General features: G+C 33.0%; 1 long non-coding RNA gene and 1 pseudogene across 1 annotated transcript; both read right to left on the bottom strand.

Moving 5' to 3' along the window:
- Positions 1–5909: 5909 nt before the first annotated feature.
- Positions 5910–9023, bottom strand: LOC128184650 (toll-like receptor 4; annotated as a pseudogene).
- Positions 9024–11176: 2153 nt separating this feature from the next.
- Positions 11177–15918, bottom strand: LOC128184915 (uncharacterized). The gene is made up of 5 exons (XR_008243790.1): positions 15528–15918; positions 14717–14857; positions 13669–13758; positions 11982–12124; positions 11177–11852 (listed from the first exon to the last, which is right to left on the bottom strand). It is a non-coding gene; the product is annotated as an uncharacterized LOC128184915 (long non-coding RNA).
- Between the last annotated feature and the right edge of the window lie 322 nt (positions 15919–16240).

Below are 16240 nucleotides of genomic sequence, written 5' to 3' on the forward strand. Positions count from 1 at the left end.
TGCTTAGGTGAACAATTTATTGTTGTATATTGTTTTATCAGAATTAATTTACTAGCAATCAATGCTTCTGATTTTCAGGGAAGCCGATTTGGAATTTTTTATTTTTTAACTATATATTATTTACATTAAGGTAGACCCAGTGTTGTAGAAATGTGTGTCAAACCCAGTTTTAAAAAATTTTAACAGTCATAAGTTTATTTAATTACTAAAGAGGTCAAAATGTTTATACCTTTGCACGTTTGTTTTCTTACAATGAGCTTCAGTTAACAAGGTCCAAAAATTGAGCAGCCAAATTTTAACACAATGAATCATAATCTAAGTTTTTATTAGATTATGTACGAAAATGCATTATTATAGGTTAAAATGTAAGAAAATCAGATGAAAGTTGTTAAATGAAAAAGTCTCGATGATTTTCTACAAAAAATAAACCAAAAAATAAAAAATATTAAATTCATTCATCACGCAACTTTTCAAAAAATTTCACAATATAGGAAAAGATTTTACGGCTTACATACTATCTTTAGAAACATTTTTTTAAGAGTTATACATTTGGTTAACAAAATAAAGCATAGTTTATCTAAAATGGCCAGCTAGTTTTTTGTTTGATGAACATGTATGCCCCCATATTGTTTCATTTTTTCCAAGTTGTTTTTGTAAAGATTGGAAAAAGTTGAAATGAACCACATAGACATCATCTAAGTAATTGTCATTAAAAATTACTTCTGATCACATTTTGTCCGTCTGTCCGTCAGTCTGTCAACTTTTCACATTTTGAACTTCTTCTTTAAAACCACTCCGCAAATTTTAACCAAATATGCCACAAAGCATTCCAATATAATTGCAGAAATGGACGGCCAGTTTTCATTGTAAAAAAGAGGGTTCGTTTTTAAAAGTCTACTCAAGAACTACTGAGTGAAATTCAACGTAATTTAGCATAAATATTCTTTAGAAAAGGAAAATATATTTTGTAAAAAATAAGGACTAATTCTATTCCAAATTTGAGTAAATTACGAAATTTATAAGGGGGGGGGGGGTTCAATAATTTTTTTAACTTCTGGTTCGTTATTCAGTAAATCGCGAAATAAAGTCGCCGCAAATAAAAGTTGGTTTACAGTATATAGAAAACCAGATTGTTTGTTTGAGGCAGCCATATTGGACGCATGTGTAGAGAGTCAATCTGACAAAAATGAATTATTTGTTTGTCGTGCAACATTCAAGTGCGAAGGGAATTTTTGAAACATGCAAGATATAATGGTACTGATTTTGTGTAGTAAATTGAGGTTAAATATTTCAGTTCATTTACATTTTAAAACGGTTGTTTTCGCTTGTTATAATTTTTGCTTCGTTTTAATGGATTATGATTTATAACTCTTAGAAATATCGCCTGTATTTTGGAATTTTGATGCATCAAATCAAACATAGACTTTGGTAAATCAGGCAGCTGACTGTTTAACTGCGCAAAAATGAGCATAGTCTAATGCATTAGCAACATATTAAAATGCATTTCATTCTATTAGTAATTCGGTATGATCTCTGCGTAATGGTTGATTATTGGTATGTGTTTTGTTAAGGTGTAATAACACATCATAAGAAAATGGCTGACATCGGATCGAAACGACATTTCGTTTTATTAAATGGATTTTATCAACGATATGTAACTTACTCCGTAGCCGAGTGGATAAAGTGTCAATCTTGTTATATCATCCGTACATCCTGAGTTCCAATCCCACAGGGGATTTTGTTGTTTCTTACTGAATGTAAATTCATATTTTATCCCAAAACTGCAATTGCTTCCCTTATTTGACATATGTACAGTTTATTCATCATTATATCATTCATAATTAAATAATATACTGTTAATTTAAGTGACTTTTTCAGGTGTGTTATTCCATTTTAAGATGCTTAGAATTTTCTCGAGTCTTTTCTCTTTGTAGGTATGTGTACAATTCATTATGAATTATTAATTGTGCATTGTCTTTGTTTGAGTGCGCTTTTCTCTTATTTAATTGTTTACAATTTTTTATTAATATGAACTAACCATATATGAGTGTCAAGCTTCGAGTTATAAGCAAGATACAGAGCTTTCCTCACAATGCTATGCTTGCACATAGAGCTAAAGGCATTTTATTTTAAATTTTCAATGCTGAACAGCTTATACCAAGTTTAAAACTTTTATGTTGAATGTAATAAACTCTTGTGAACATAAGCATGACTTAAACCTGGCAGAATTGCACGCTCTGTATCTTGCTTATGATTCTACATTTTATTAGTGTGCTTACACTGATCTTGTGTAGAATATAATATGCTCTAAACGGGAAATGCATACATTTGAATTTATTTTACTTTGTTAATTAGCAAGTGTTCATTTTTTTTTTAAATTGGTTCGGTATTCCAATTTCCGAAAAAGAGGCCCTTTTACGACTTGCAACTGGGCAATGCATGTCTGGTGTACTTTGTTGACTGGCAATGCCCGTCTGATGTACGCGATTCGAAGGACCAGTCGAATTTGTGTGTAGTTGTCTTATTGGAGATGAATTTGACAGAGACTATTTCTATAAAATTGTTATAAAATTGTTTGAATTTGACGTGTTTGTAGCAGATCTAGACTGCCGATCATAAATTTTAGGGTAAAAATAATACGATTATGCATTTTAACGATAGCAATAGGAAAAATTGAATTTATTTTGTTGTACAATAAACATTTTAATACGTTAACGGGTGTTATCAAATCATATTCTTTAAATAAAGCAAGTCCTGTCACGGTTCCCTTAATCATGTGTTCATGCTGAAAAGAACCAAGTGGTATCAAATTAAGAATTCGAATTTGTTGAACAAGTATCTTTGTTTATTCAATCTAACATACATGTAATTGATTTGTTCAAGTCTGTTGTTGCTCTCACAAATATTATATTCCATGGTTTGTTATGTTATAATGAACGAACGACATGGAATTTGCAATGCTATGCTATGGTACATGATGTTATTCTTCATTTGGCTATAATATAAGAAAAGAGGAAACAATTGGTGGAGTTACACACATCACCACAGAATAAATTCTAATTTCGTCAATGTTGTCAATTAACTATATCAATATAGGTATATTTTGCAACTTCAATTTCTACTGCTTGATCAAACAATGATATTCATTTCATTCGGTTTTTTTTTATTTACCACCTAGAAATATACATATGGATTTACTAATATTTCCCTTTACCACAGCCAACTCGCATTCAATAAAGCGCTTTATAGACCTAAATTAGTCACAGACACGCTTGCTTTCTCTCTCTCTCTAATTACTTTATTGTTCAAATCTGACGGCATCGACTTATCAAAATGGTAGATGACGATATAAAAGAAATATCCTTAATGAATACAACGATAACAGGAGTGGGAAAAGATATACCGGTAAAGCGAAAGAGGAATTGAACGATTTTAAAGCTATATTGGCTAGTCAAGAAGAGCAAATGGGACAAAAAAAATTCCGGGGAGGGGGTCCAACGGTTATTTCAGTTTGTCGGGGGGGGGGGGGGTTCGAGGCATATTTTTGTTATATGTATAATGTAATTTAAAGAAATTTGAATATTACATGGGGGTACGGACCCCCCTAACCCCCCTCTAGATCCGCGCATGAAATAGACCAGATTTTCCAAATTCTACAAAGATGTACAACCAATTTTCCTGTGCGAAACGAATCCGAAGTTTTTACAGGTACTCATATTTCTGTGAATAATATGGACGCTGAGGCGGGCATGAAGTAAGATAAAGAGAAAATCCGGCCGTTTTGACGGGCTATACTCACGATACACAAGAGTGCATTTCAGATGCGCCTCAAGTATCACAAGTAGACGAGAAATAAGATTTTTAGTTGACTTACCTGAACAAAAAAGCCATGTATCTAGAAGAGAAACTTGTCAGAGTCAGAAATCCGATGTTCAAGAATATAGTTTAACTAAATTAAATATAACTTTTTCCAAATACTATGATTCAAAACCTGTTGAAAATAAGAAAACAGTTTTAAGTAAATAAATAGCAATTTTTGGATCTGATGCTATTTCGACAGACAATACAGACGTTGGTCTGTGTCTGGATTTAAGTCAGAAAGAAATTATCATTAAATCACTGAGAATAGAAAAACCTTCCAAACTTACAGCATATAAAGACAGTTACAAGAGTTTGTTTCCAGTTAATAAAGATAAAAAGGTATTTTTGAATACGGCCTCTTTAGATGACTCTGTAGAGTCACTACTTATCAAGAAATACGGTCAGGGAGGTGCTTTTGGAAATTCACCTAAACTTTATATAACATTTCTCAGAGCAGTTGAGAAGTTAGGCTACTTTGAACAAGTGACATCTAAGATGGCGATTGTGTCAAACTGTTATACTCAACAATCTTTCGGTTGCTTGCTGGATACTCTACAAGAAAAAGAAGAAAACATGTAAATTTAGTTTTTAGTTCTTGGAGAAAACCCAATGATAGATCTATTTGCTTCGAAACGGACTCACAAGGATCAGGTTTATTGTTCTTTGATTCCAGATCAGAAAGCACTAGCAATAGATGCATTGTCAATTTTGTGGGAATTTTTTCTACCAAGGTCAAACATTTACCATCCAGATCTAACGACATGGCATCTATCAACGTATTTCTAAAGAAACTAGCTTAACTTTTATCAGCATCATGGAGAGAAGGAACATAGATTGACTACGATTGTAAATTCAGAAAGTTCAGTAGTTGTGGTGTTAAACAGAATACAGATCCCTATTCAGTGTCTTTAGTAGATTGTGCAGATTTTTTGACAGAGTTGTACAAAGAGGGTCTACAGTATAGAACGGGGTATAGGTATATGCTCTCATATGTTCTGCTTCAAATGTTTCACTTATTTCTCTCTCTCTCTCTCTCTCTCTCTCTCTCTCTCTCTCTCTCATGAGAAAAGACAGAAATTTCATTATATACCTTTTGTTCTGTATTGACTTAATAAAAATAAATATATATATATGCTCAAAACCGATAGCAGTTCCAATTTTTGGAAATTTTCATATTTTGGAACAAAATAAGACAATACCACAGTCTTATAGAACTTGCCATGGTGAATTCAAATCTGAAATCCGTTTGAAATTCGGACGATGCATTACAGAGATATCGGGGTTTAAAAATTGATTTTTCCGGAAATTTTGATTCCGCGTCCTTGGTTTAAAAAATAGCGTAATGTTCGAAGTAAAATTAATTCGTACCAAAAATAATTGTTAAGTCGTGCTTGAACACATTCGGATTTTTTTGTGTCAAGTCGTTCTTGAAATCAGAAAGGTTTTTGTTAATTCATACTCAAAATCACTCGGATTTTTTTAAGTCGTACCAGGAATAATTCGATTTTTTCATCTTTTTATTTAAGTTACTTTTGTTTTTGGTTTAAGAGTTCTGCTTCTTACAGGAATTTCCGGCTTTACTTCGGACATTAACGGAAGACCCTCTCGTTGCTTTGCAACGAGCTTTGCTCTAGTTTTTTGTTATATTTTTTGTTTGGTTTTTTTTGTTAATTTTTTTCTTCCGTATAGACTCTGTTTTTACGTAAAATTGCCGGAATGAAATAGTTGCAGGTATAATCTTTTTTAATATCTTTCGTTTGGTATAAATATCTTATTTCCTCGTTCCTTGAAACCTGATAATATTTCATTAATAATGACAAATGAGAATTGTCCACTGTTAACAACGCACTTTGGGTGAAAATGAAAATCCAAAATTGTGCTGAATTTTGGACCAAGTCAACGTACTTTCTGCGTTGATATGATCGTTTTTAAGGCACTTTGAACAAAAAAAAAACAATTTCTCAATGAAAAAGTTTTCTCATATGCTAACGTAGTAAAACAATTAACAGATATAAAACAGCAATTAAAGATTTAATCTTCAACTTTTTTACTTTAGGCAACAACTTTGGGCTATATCAAAAGGAGCTGATTAACTCAAAAGTGATAAATGTTTAAGTAATATATAAAATTGCTTCCATTTTACAAGCTAATGATCCTAAGTGATGACAAAGTATACACTCAGTATTGAAATTATGTATTACTATATTTCAAAATTTATTAGAAGAAAATGCATATCATATTGATTCTAAATTGATAATGCTTAAATAGCAGAAAATATAAACCTTACTATTTATTATATTAATAAAATTATTTATTTGGTTTAAATTTGACTACTTTTGTTCATGCCTCAACATCTACTTGTTCTGCATCAAAGCCTTAGCTTGTTTTTTTTTCTTGAAAAAGCAAATCCTATCCTTTTAGGTTAGTTAATGTTTAGGTTATCTAATGTTGGTAAAACTGCATGAAACATTGATATATGATATGCGTAGGAAGCAAAAAGTATTGAACTGTAATTTGGGTGTTTCAATGTTCCCTTTGACGGAAGTCTATATATATTTCACTGTTCACAAAGAAATATTAACATTCATACAGTCTGCCAGTTAAGAGAGATATAGAGATTGACATAAAATAGTTTATATGCCATGCTGTATGTATATACAGTGTACTAATATACATGTAGTATTTTAGCAAAGACTACTGTGGGGGGGATTTTAAAGTTTCACAAAGCTTATCCCAGAATAAAACATGGTCATTATCATTGTCAGGATACTCTAAATAGGATTGATTTTCCAATAAATCCAGAATTTTAAATGGAACTTTTCTGAAAACGTCCTTGTTCAAAATAATCAAACACAATATATTTTGTCCTTTTCTTGAGTATATTGTTTCCATTCTTGCCATATTTAGTTCATACATACACCAGTAAGAATCAAGAAAATATGGCGTCAGAACACACACCGTCCGTCTGCTGGTGTGAATAGCGTTGGTTATGTTGTCTGCAATGTCAGTTCCAGGAATGAAGTCCCGACAGTGAATGCAAATTCTTAAGCCATTTTCTTTTTCAAGAAAATTAAGTTTGTTCACTATAAATTCTCGGTCTTCTTCGGCATACGAAACAAATGCATCGAAGCGATATGTCTCATCATCATTCACCATGTGCATGTGCTGAACTTCTGTATATCGTCTCTTTGCAAGATAATATAGGTACCTTAATCTCCATCTATATCGGTTTTAAAGTCGAGTTTGTTGAAGTACAGTTGTACTTTGATAAGTACAGAAAGTGATCTTTGTAACGTAAAACCCGTTGTAGAAAGTCCAAGTCAAGACAGCCACATTGGAGTGGATTTTGGAGTAAATTCATTTTGAGCTGTCCGTAATTCTGAATCAATCTTTCTATGGGTGTAAATATCAAAGGATCTAGAGACGTAATTTGATTGTTTGATAAATCAATCAATGAAAGATTTCGCATATGTGATATAAGAATATCAAAAGTTTTCAAAGAATTGTAATGGAGAAAAAGTGTCGATAAATTAATCATATGTTGAAACATTAGTCGTGGAAGGGTTCTAATTTGGTTTTTTGACAAATCCAGTATATCCATGTTCCTAAGCCGTCGAAATATTTCTCCTTTCACATCACTTTCAATACAGCTGCCTAGCACATTTCGTGAAAGATTCAGATAAACAAGTCCACCAAATTCATCGAAAAATTCGTTTGATATTTTAACACAAAGATTATTTGACAAATCCAGATAACGGACGCTTTGGAGACCACGTAATGGACCTTGTAATGAGTAGAAAATATTGTTCTGTAAAAACAAGTGTGTCAGTTTGCGGTTTGTAGTATTAAAATGGTACCGATTTATTTCCATTTTATACATGTTATCATGAAAGTACAGTTTTTCCAAATTTGGAGGTAGGTAATTGGTTATATATACCCCTAAACTTGCAACTTGGTCGCCGATATCTGCAGTTTGTTTATTTATCATTGTTTCCATTTCTGCAACACGTGTCAGTAAACGGTCGGTTTTTGGGGCAGTCACAGAAGAACAATTCGGTATTTTCGTATCCTTGCAGTAGTATAATATGGTTTTTTGAAGATGAAACTTGTTTTCAAATGTAACATTGAGTATTTTCAACATCTTAAGACTACCCAAACGAAAAAGGTATGTTCCGAAGCTCAAATCGTTGTCTCCAACATGTAATGCTTGCAACGTTTTGGGTAACTTCAACAACACAGAAGGTTGAAAGAAGGCTATTCTGTTGGAGGCAACTGACAATACTTCTAAAGAGGTATTCGCAAGATGAATGACATACTCGGTTCGAAAAACATTGGTTAAGCCATATATACATTGAAGTCTGTCAAGAAGTAGAGTTCTGATATTAGAATTTTGTATGTCATATGTGACGTTTAAAAGAACCAAAAGGGTAAGTTCCGGGTTATTTGAGATGTCTAGATGTTCTAGTTCACTTTTGTTTGAAAATGCTCCCGATTCAATATATTGAAGATTACAATACGATATGACGACGTGCCGAAGTTTTTGGTATCTTTGCAGCGCATTTGCTTCGATTTTTCGCAAATGGGAATTTCCAGTTAAAATTAGAAATGTCAAATTTTCTGGCAAATGCATGGGAAAATCTTTAATATCATTCCATCCAAAATCGATTTGTGTGACGTCATTTGTAAAATTTGGAGTTGCTGTCAAATGTTGTCCGCTGCAATTTGCAAAGATGAAAGTGCCGTTGTATATGCACGTGCAATTTCTTTCTGTAGAACATGGCTCGTGATTTCCATTCACGCAAATGAACAGTATGATTCCAAAGAAGATAATAATAAACATCTGAAATTGAAATAATATAATAATGTATATTATCAAAATAATATTGCCAGAATTTCACTTTATATTAAAAGTATCTATTGAAAACGTTCCACATAAATATTGATGAGAACAAAATTGTGTATTTATGGAGAGAGAGAGAGAGAGAGAGAGAGAGAGAGAGAGAGAGATTTATTTTCCAAACCTTTTTTCGCCTTTCAGTCGCGGTCCAATAATACTTTGAAATAAACTCATTAGTTTTATGAACAAGGAAGATTAAACCCAGTCATTTGATAATTTTACCTTTTGATTTATCAATAAATAACAAATAAAACTTCCTGCATTAGTTAAGCCCTTTGGTCATTTTAAATTCCCAGCGAAAGTTGTGTTTACTTTCGCTTCTTCCTTATTTGTAATAACCGCTCCTAAACAACTCCACCATCAAAAATAAAATTTCAAGGCTGATTTAAAATTCTTAAAAGGAAATAATATTTTTTTGTTTAAAAAAAAGTAGAACTCAAATGAATGTTTTGCGTCACTTAACCTTATACCATACAATGATGTTACGAAGATAGCAACAGATTTTGGTAAAATTAAAACAAAAAATAGAACAAGTTGTGAAGAAATTTGCTTATTCGGAAATAAAGCACTTTAAGTCTCAGTTTTCTGAGGTAGTGTAGGTGGTGATAATAAAGATAAATCTTAGACTGGTAATTTTGTGGTTTGTTTCATTTTTTTTTTGTCAAATAATGAGAAAGTTTCAGCGGATGTATAATTTTATATTTACATTTGTGCGCTTTTTGCTAACTCACAGAAAAAACAACAATATCATTTTCTAGAAATTATCTTCAAAATCATTTCTTAAAGCTATAAACGCTATAATTTGCGTCAATTTTGAATGACAGTGAAAACGCATGTGTTTGTCTACTTATAAAAGTTATCCTTAATCTGTAAATTACAAGGGTGAATTCCATCTCGTTACAAAGATATAGATTTTTAATTGTTTATTTTCCTGCCAGGAAAATATACCTTTTCATGAATATTGATGAAGGAAGAGCAAACCGACCTCATTGCGCATGTCCGCGGAGAACTAGGTGGTCGTTATTGTTTGCCTAATTAAATATCCAACTTGATTTTTAATATGCTTAACAGTTGTTAATTTGAAATACATACATGTATAATGAGTAAAATACGCTTGCCATTTACGATACCTTAACACTTATAGGATCTATAAATAGCACATAGGGGAAAAACACAGGTCTACGTCATTTTTTTAAAGGAAGTATTCATATCTACTCACAGGCTTGTATTTTTTTCTTTTGTTTGTACTCGGATATCTGACAAATTTATGCTTTACTGAAAATATCCTTTCCTTTGTGAAACAATCACAATTATGAAGATGTTGACCCTTCACCAGTTTTGGTACGATAGGCTAAATTTAGCTGTCGATATCACGTGATAGATTGATATTCACGAGGAGGCATTACTTTCCTGGCAGGAAAATAAATATTTTTAATTGTTTAATATTTGATATATTTGTTACGTGATCGAATTGAGCATTATAATTAACAGAATAAAGGTAACTTTTATTAGTAATCAAACACATACATTTTCCTCTTTATTCAAAATTGACGCAAATTATAGCGTGTATAGCTTTAAGGTATCTCAGTAAAATGAAATATTTTCCATCACCTTGTTCTGTAATTTCTGCAGAGCGTATATCAGCATGTTCAAGGTTTACTAGTAGTAGGGGTGATTTCAGAGTTATGTCAAAGACACGATGTAGTATCGATATCGATTCACTAATTTTGATAATATAGAACATAATGCAAATGTACACAACTAAAACTGTCCATATTTAGCGTCGATATCGTCGATATCGACGATATCGTATCGATATCGATTTTTTTTGTTCTCTGAAGTTGTTCAGATTCATGTCGACATCGACAATATCGTTTTTGTCCACAACTAAAGTTGTCTTTATCCATGTCGATATCGACGATATCGTATCGTTATCGTGTCGCATTTGTACACAGCTACAGCTGTTCATATCTAACGATATCGATATCGATTTTCGTTGTCCACAACTGAAGTTGTCTATATCCATGTTGATATCGTATCGATATCGAGACGCATTTGTTCACAATGATAGCTGTCCATGTGTTATTTTGATAGGTGATATCGTAGCGATATTCTTTTGCATAGAAAACTACAACTGACCATATTTTAACGATCTCGGATATCGTATTGATTTGCATATGTGCACAAGGTAATCAAGTACTTTGGAAAACTGTACCATGCTTATCTTAACGTTTTGCATGCATGTTAATTAATAAGACTGTATGATCATTTTTGTTTATATTCATTATATATGTATTGTATTATTCGGGATTGAAGGTTTACGTACTCAGCATTGTGAAAACTTCAACTATTATTTAATTTTTCAATATTGGAAAACCAATTCAGTTTTAAAGATTAATACAAAAAGATTGTGAATTTAAACGTTCTCTTTAATTATAAACATAATTAGGGCATGCTGTTATTGAAGTGTTCACATGTTTTTTTGTTTCTTTGATGGACAGAGAATATTTTCGTTATTTTCCAACTGTGATTTGTACTCGTCGAATTTGACACCTTAACGAACCAGCTTTTCCCCTAACTCCATTGCTTCTTCCATATCGGAATCGGGCACATCTTTTTTGTCAAACACAACGGTTATTCGACCCCCTCCAATGGGCTTTTCCAAGTTGACTCCTCCAATACCGATGGCTGCTAGCTCTTTCATGTGAAACTTTATTGTCTCTGCATTTGATCGGCAGCAGCGCGCTACATCTTGACATTTTACATTTTTTCCTGGCCAAAGCAGGATTTTTTTGTGAGAGCTGGGTTCAAATTGTCTGGTACTGAATCTTCGTCTTTGGAATACCCGGCATGCAGATTTTTTTTTGCTGAAGAAAATAATTATTTACAGCAATACTTTTTATTGTGGAGGATTCAGATATCACTTTGGCATATCTGGTTTCCTTCAAATGGATGTCAACTTTCCTTATGAATTCCTCGTCAATTTTATGGATATTTGCCTCTCCAATTTCCTGCAATACGGTTTGTGCATTTGATACGGCCTCGATTATCATTGCAAGTCTGTGTACCTGCCCCTTGGCTTTGCCAATCAGTCCTACAAAGTGCACAGTGTTTTAATTATACATAAACAAGACACTCTAGTAAGAGAACGAATTCAATTAATAAAAATCATAAACCGTATTAAAGTTTTTATAGAGAATTTGTTTTGTGTTTAGTGGCTTACCTGATAGAAATGTGTCATTTTGATGATTTGTCTGCAGGTATGTCTGCTGATCGTTGTAGTATTTTTTCGCGATGCTCAGTCCTTGGGTTCCGTATGTGTAAGAAGATGCTCCTTCATGCAATTTCTCTACTACATAGAATAACCTGAAATCCCATGGTAATTTAATATCATAAAATTGAAATTGAAAAGAAAATATTTCTATTTTTAGAGCATTTTCACTCTTTATAGTTACGTAAACGGCATATGCACATATTACAACCATTAAATTAAAAAGAAATGTTATAATTAAAAGATTACATTGCAATGGTGTAAGCAGAACGTAAATCCACACAAAGTTCCGGAGTTCTGCAATCTGAACACTGAAGCGTGTGAACAGACTTTTAAATTGGTATCAAAATTCAAGCATGCAACAAAACACATGACTTACGCAAGCTACGGTTTGTTTCATTTGACGATGTGTAACATGTATAATGAAGACAAAATTATTAAGAATAACAAGCGATTGAGACGTTAGATTATTATAACGAATATCACTTTTTGGGATCAGAAATAAAAATATTGTAAACAAAAATGAGAGATTAGAATTTATTTTTTAAAGAAACATCTGTGACGCGCATTGATGACGTTTTTGCAACTTAATCATTGTATGTCGATATCGATTTTGATTTCGTTCACAACTTGACGATGTTGCAACTTAATCATTGTATGTCGATATCGATTTCGATATCATCAAGTTGTGAACGATATCGTCGATATCGACATCATAATTGGTTTAGCATTTTTAAAATTTCGATATCGATGTCGATATCGTCATTTTGTTGTCGATATCGTCGATAGCGACATCATAATTGGTTTAACATTTTTCAAAATTTGATATCGATGTCGATATCGTCATTTTGTTGTCGATATCGTCGATATCGACAACAAAGTTGGTCTTGGACATGTATGTGATTTCAGTGCTCATATATTGCCAAAATTAGTGAAAACAGATGAAATAAAATTTTGGTTATAACATAAATTCCATAGATTATTCCCAATGCTTTGAATGTAGTTACATGTAGGCTATGCCTGTCCACTTCTCAAAAGAGATTATACCCGGAATGTTTGGTTTTGTCTTTTATTTAAACCAATCACGTGATTTTATACAGGGCGCGGACAAGGAAGAGTATATAGGGAAAAGAGTACCAATTCATTTCCCATAGGGCTCAATGTTAACCTAAACCCACCTGGCTAGTTTGCTATTATACTTACAGACATATCCTTGCTCACATTTGAAAGTTCATTCCAAGCACTTACACAAAATCAATAGAAATACATAGGGTCCCATGGTGTTTATAGGTCAAAATTGAGCTTGTTTACAACTTACAGCAATCCGCAGCAAATAAATCCAAGTCCCAAAATTGACACCCACCCCCTAGTTTAACCCCTCTTATTTCTTCACTTTTTGTAGTACTTCTTCAATCCATCATTCATTTTAAACAGTGATAAATTTACTTTGAAATAATCATTATTTCAGCAATAAATTCATCCAATCACCTTAGCCATACCTTTTTCTGCGCGGCTCAATCTTGTATTAACACTTCTCTGATGTCAACATCCGGTGCATTGGTACTCTCATTCCTATACTCATAATTTTACTCACCTCAGAATTAGGCAAATTTGTGTTTTTCATGAACCTTATACATACCTCTAATTGTGTATGAAACTTGAGTCCTGGATCTTGATTTATATTTATGCTGTGCTCGTCTGAGTATCAGGCTCTCTCCCTCGGCAAATGCTGTAATGAGAGTGGGCTCACAGTGAGACTCAAGATGAATTGACTGCTTTTTAATGACTTTAACAAATAAAATACTTGGAAAAACGGAATGAATATGTTTGTTTAAATGTATTTAAGGGTATCATGAACAAATTTGATAAATTTTTAAATAAGGGTGGATTCTACCCAGAATTTGAGAAAACCTCTTAAATTAGATGAAAACCTGGTGAATTATGCAAATTAAACAGGCTAAATATTGACTTATAAGTAAAAAATATTCACATCATGAAAATTTAATCATTATTGACTCTGATAAGCCAATTAATCCTAATCTGGCCTTTCCTGTTGATTGAGCAGGTGCAAACAATATCACCACCCCCCAGTCTAATGCAGCTTAGAGAACTAGCAGGTGCCCCCTGTCATTTTGTATTACAGTAATTTTGAAAAAGGAGAGGTACATATTTTTGACATTATATTACAGCTCAGTCATTGAAGTAATAAACAGAACTGATAAATTGTAAAATTTTTGGAATTTACACCTAGAAAAAGAGAATTTTTGACAATGTTAAAAAATCTAGAAGGGTAATTGTTCTGGTTTGATACCACAAATATGCCTCACAGTAAAGAGACAGAGACTAGTACAGGCACGTAGCATCAGGGGGGGCCAGGCCCCCCCACTTTTTATCGCAGCAACCAATTTTTTAAAATTTACATATAAAAAAATAAATTATAACGGAGTTGGCCCCCCACTTTTTTGGAAGTAAGTAAAAAAAAAGTGAAAATAAGGAAATGAGGAGTGAAATTGAAGTTACTCCCCCCCCCCCCCCCCCCCCCCCCACGGATTAGGATTTTGAAGATTCTTGGAAACTTTAAATTTCCTTTTTTTTTTTTTTTTGGCTTGTCAAGATTTTTTGGAGGGGTCTGGCCCCCCCACTTTCAAAAACGATGCTACGTGCCTGTAGTATACTAATAATTTTACCTGCATCATGAAGAAAAATATCTGTCATGATGGATCAGATGGATACGGACTCTCTGTCAGCGTTATAAAGTGACAAAATGACACCGACGCCCTGGTGCCACCATCTCCGAAGACAGAGGAGGCAAAAAAATGAAAATCCTCCTTAGTGCACGAATGAGAGAAAATCAGTGTTACAAGTTATTCATTGCACAAACCAATGTTTATACATCAATTTTTATCATACATTTCTTACAAATATACATATATATCATTATTACACACATAAATACAAAATTAAATGATTATTCAGGGGTGGGGTACATAAAAAGCACAATTACATGAAATTACACGTAATTACATGTATTACCACATGGGATTTATGCAGTCAGAATAACATTCAAGGAAAAAAATTAAAAATTAGATGCAGCTAGTCTAAATAAAAGAAATTGCATTATGTTGAAATTCTGCAACACTGACCAGTAAGCCAAAGGGAAGTAACTCTAAAAACTGCTGTCTTGTTCTCTACACTGTTGACATTTTCAAGCATTTGAACTATTAAAACTTCACAAATATTATCATGCAAATAAAGTATATTCCATATTCAGTTGACAAGAGTCCAAGGTGTCACCCCAAGACTAGAAAGTGGTCCCCATTCTGTTTCATGTGTAATGATCATGTAAATTAAACATTCCCTTTCCAAACCCGGGGGGGGGGGGGCACTCATTCTACATTTCAGACTAGACATATTCCCAAACTCTAAACTGTATTCTTCTAGCCCAAAAACTCTAAATCATTGAACTGGGGATAAAAAAAATGAAACATGGCAACCTACCAGATGCTGCACTGCTGACAGTGGATGTAGTCTCAGGGAGTGTGACGCAAACCTTCTTTTACATCAACCTCATTACACGAGACCACTTCAGGCTTAAAAGAAGACTGCGGAACTCCTCTGCAAGGATGGCTGAAAAGTATGGGAGGCAGTATTTGATCCGAATCACTCTTTCGATCAAGCTGCGCACTCAATGTACAATAAATGGTCTGCTGAAAAATAACTCAGACGAATTAAATTGGCATTGGCTAGCATCATTTAATCTATTTAAAAAGACTATAGACACTTCTGAGAAGTCAATGGTAATATGGAGCACACAAAAATAACAGAATATCAGAAAAAAGTCTGAGTTAAACCTAAGTTTGGTCCAGATTCTATATTGAACAGCTGGTCAGTCAAGATTTATCTAATAAATCTTGTACAATTAAAAATAAATATACAAGCAAAGAACTGAAATAGTGGAGTGCAACAAAGGTGATCAACAATTATTTTATCCAATTTACCATAAAACCCCACATTTTTTTGCTTTTATTCATGCCTGGTCACCCTTATATTATACCCTTTACACTCATTCAGTACCCCCCCCCCCCTTATTTTGAAAATGACAGCCACTCCCACCCTCAAATTTACATTTGCAGTATTAATTTTACTTCTAGTGTTTTAAAATGTTATATCTGCTCTTTTCATTATGAAATAATTAACCTTTTTCAATTTTT

This window comes from Crassostrea angulata, chromosome 5 (assembly GCF_025612915.1).
Source record: "Crassostrea angulata isolate pt1a10 chromosome 5, ASM2561291v2, whole genome shotgun sequence".
Lineage (NCBI taxonomy): Eukaryota > Metazoa > Mollusca > Bivalvia > Ostreida > Ostreidae > Magallana > Magallana angulata.